The following is a 4,098-nucleotide window of genomic DNA, read 5'->3' as shown; positions in this document are numbered from 1 at the left end:
TGAATATTTTTTTTTTTTGGGTAAAATATATATTTTTTTTTTTATTCTTTATCGAAAAAAAGAAGACACCTATTTTTTTATTTCGTCATGATATTCGAAAATCTCGAAAAACAATTCCCGAAATTTTGAACTCACGGAGAAGTATCTTTTTTTAATTGTTTGCAGTTAATAAACTATTTGTCGGAGAAAATTAGTTAAGGTATCAGAATGTGCGTAATTACCTCGACTTTTCATGAGAGTGTGACATAGATTTAAAAAAAAATATTAAACTGGATTCTTTTTCCGATAAAGAATGTTAAAAAATATATTTCACCCAAAAAAAAAAAAAATATTGATTGCTGCAAATAATCGAGCCGAACAAACTCAATTGAGCATACATATATTTTAATAGTAGATACTTATGTCCTTCCACTGCAATGAAACCTGTGATATCGACTTCGAAGTCCAGAATACCTATTTTATAGTTTTTTGGTTGGATTTAATTGATATCTACCAGGTTACTAACTTTTTTCTTTCTTTCCTTCCACTCTGAAGGCATATTTTCGTTCCCCACACAGAAATGTGCCTTTATTTTATAATTAATTTTGCAATTTTTTTGTTTTCTCAATTTGGTTTTTACTTAATTCCCTTTAAATATCTGTAAAATTGTCTACTTTCTGAAGATCGCCGAAAGGTGAAAGTTTGTTCGTTTTTTAAATGTGAGAATTTTTGTTTTTGTTAAAATTTGGTTGAAATTCAAGATTTCACAATCATGAAAATATACATATGTATCGAATATCCTCCTGGACTTCGAAATCTAAGATCTCATTTAAGTGGAAATGTACTACAAAATTCATTTGGCTTTGTCTCTCTTCCCACTTTTTTTATGAAAGTTGTATTTAATTTGTGTGGGTCACACATCTTTTATCTACCTGAATCTGTTCAGCTAAACATTTATGGCCTTATTCACAAATAATAAAGTAGGTTTAAAGAGCTTTATATTATTATTTTAAACTAAAGTTTTCATAAATTTTTCAATTTGTAAACCGTTTTTAAAGCTACTTTATTTTTTTTGAATAAGGTTATTAGAATTCACGTAAATATTAGACGAAAATCGGGTATTGTGGTATAGGAGGCAAATGTGGCAAGTAGTATCTCCCATTCCTAATAGTCTCGACTGCCTCTTAAATTTAGTTTCCCTTTAAACATATCGACTGCTTTATCGATCACATGCATACGACAGATAGCCGATAAAGCAGAGGTAAACACTGTTCTGAATACTAAAATACTATTTCAAAGGCCTTTGAGTCGCGTGGTGAGAAAAATAGATCGAAAACTAATAATCCAATAATTTTTGTTTCAAAAATATGTACCAAAGATAAGGGTTTTTATTCAAAATTAATGTTTTAAAAAAGACAGAAAACAAATACATAGTATGTATATTTAATGTTGAATTAACTTACAGCTGCTAATAATAGAGTTGAGTTGAGGGTTTAAGATCACTGTTTTACATAATTAAAATAATTTGTCATAAGTATAGCACTCGATTTTAGCCTTTCTCTACCATAATTTTATGTAACTGCATGTAGTTTGGCCATGTCTATTATTAGTTAAATTTTACTTCTTATTGAATTCTACTTAACTTTTAAGATACATTTTTTTAATATTATTTCTGTGTGCACAGTGGTCGTTTCGAAAATTTAACTAGAATTTTTCTTTCGGAAGTACGTAGAGTTGCAGTGAGATTAATGGGTAAATCAGATCAAAACGTCATCGAAGCGTCACGTAGACAGAAATTAATCAGCGGTTTTACATATTCTACTTAAACATTTGAAAATGTTATTGAACGATCATTTTTCGTCATCGCTTGTCAAATTTGTTTGGATACAAACCGGTTTCGCCGTTGTACCATCTTCAGTGTCGAAACCGGTTTGTCTCCGAACCAAATTTGACAAGAGATGACGGAAAATCGTTCCACAATAAATCGAACTCTTACCCTGTCTGGCACATCAACGACGAAAATGAAAAGGTTATTGGACCTTCTAAAGAAATTTCGCTCGCGGAAATGAAATGCCTCGAATATCGAAACTCCGTTTCTTAATACATCCGGGAGTCCCGTCAGACGAGACAATGCAAGCAGCTTCGAAATGTGGCTCAAACTCATAAATTTCGTTGCATATAAGTCGTTTCTTGAAAGCAGGGTTCGAATCATCACATCCGATATCGTACAACTCGTCACGTAAAAATACATTTTTCGGATTATGACATACGTGATCGTACACTTTGTCCCATTTAGCTTATACTGACCAACGTATCACGTAATTTTCTTTCGTACCTTGTTCGATCCGTGAACCGATGTTACGATTCCAGTCCAGTTTTTAATTTACGAAAAGTTGAAGTTGTTATTTCATACAGAGATTTCTTTATTATCTCGCAAAAATTTGTCACGCGGCAACACTCTTTTGGTTTGGCAGCGCTTTGAGTGAAAATTTCAAATACAACAAAACACATTTTGAACAAGTAATCAACACTAACAAACCCACCCATAACGCTGCAATATCGGTACGGTAATGTGGCCAATTTTATATCACCTAATTCGGAGTAAATTTCTTAGTTTTTTACATAACCTCATTGCTCCAAACTACGTATTTGGCCAAAGTGACTTGTCCTACGAGTATCAACATGCCGTTACCCTAATATAAAAAGGCCCTATCTTAGGTTATCCTTTTTATTGAGTAATTTTAAAACCTTATAAAAACTAAAGTTCTTCAGTTGCGAGTTTCTTCATTCCACTGGTTTTCTTAATAAACACAGAAACTCAGTTTTTGAGGTAGAAGTTGATTTTAAATTCTATCAAGTCTTTATATAGTAATCTACCGACTTTTTAACCGAGCTACAATTTAAAATAAAATAAGTAAGAGCCTTTCTGTATTGGACGCGTTTGGGCAGCAGTCGTTTTATTAGATCGCAGAAGTTAGGCATCTGGCACGCAGGGTGCTTGTAACCTTGGTGACGAACTCAGCAAACAAAAACTATGCACTTATTCTTGCACGGCGTTCGTTCTGTCTCCGCTTGTCAGCTCGTTGATCAGTTTAACTTTGAGGTCAGGTGTTGGCTCTCTGCGTGCGTGACAAGCAGCTTGGTGTCTAAGTTTTATGCCACCGCTTTTCTACTTTTTGGGGCTGCAAATCCATTTTGAGGCTATGTCACCCCACTTTGAGGTTATGTCAGACGCAATGGCGTGAAATGAACCCTACATTCATTTTAAGGTATCCCAAAAATACATCGAAATTATCACCTACATACATGCCTCCGCGTGTCATAGCAAAGATTTTTTTGTGTGGCTTTATAATTTTATGGCTTTTCCCAACCGTTCTGATTTCGCTGCAACTCACTACTCTCTCAGATCATCTGATGACAAAATGTACAAACTTTGGAGGGACCCAGTGCACTCAACGCGCGTTTAAGAGAAAATATGCGTTTTTGGGCATAGTAAATTTTAGTTTATTAGCACGAATTAAACTTTATATTGTTTGAGGAATAAAAATTAAAAAGAAAAACGTTTGCGAAAACCTTAGAAATTGGTTTAGGTGTTTTTCTTTTTCTGTCGAGGAGGTGCACCCATAGTATATTTACGTTAATATTAGAATTATTCGATCAGTGCACATACATATGCATCTACTGCATACACACAGAAGTAACCGAAAATACGGCTAACTTTCCCAGGGTTTCTCGGATCTGCAATTTCGTTAGTTTTCATTTAAATATATGCATGTGTACGTATTTGCATTATGCACTTGCCATGCCATGTCCTTTTAAAAATACATACATGCATACATACATACATACATACATCCTCAATGCTGCATTGCCGCACATTTGTTCATTTTATAAGCTTTCTCATTTTCCCTGTCGCTGCACCCTTTGGAAGAGAATTTCAATACTAAACAGTTTCGTTAAAGCATTTAAATATTAATTGAAAGATTCTGGAAACTGCAAAATTAAAACGTCAGACCTAGACATTTGTAAGTATATACAGATGAGATCAACTAACTAGCAACGAAATTCAATATTGCAAATTTGTTTTGCAAATTATGTTTATTTATTTATTTTTAATAA

General features: G+C 33.4%; 1 long non-coding RNA gene across 1 annotated transcript; it reads left to right on the top strand.

The window, feature by feature from the left end:
- The first annotated feature begins 314 nt into the window (after positions 1-314).
- LOC108364122 (uncharacterized) lies at positions 315-4,032 on the top strand. The gene is made up of 2 exons (XR_001847700.1): positions 315-2,930; positions 3,059-4,032. It is a non-coding gene; the product is annotated as an uncharacterized LOC108364122 (long non-coding RNA).
- The last annotated feature ends 66 nt before the right edge of the window (positions 4,033-4,098 follow it).

Source organism: Rhagoletis zephyria, unplaced genomic scaffold (genome assembly GCF_001687245.7).
Source record: "Rhagoletis zephyria isolate East Lansing unplaced genomic scaffold, Rhagoletis_zephyria_1.1 Rzeph_scaffold_01466, whole genome shotgun sequence".
NCBI classification, from domain to species: domain Eukaryota; kingdom Metazoa; phylum Arthropoda; class Insecta; order Diptera; family Tephritidae; genus Rhagoletis; species Rhagoletis zephyria.
This window is presented reverse-complemented; position numbering and strand designations above follow the sequence as displayed.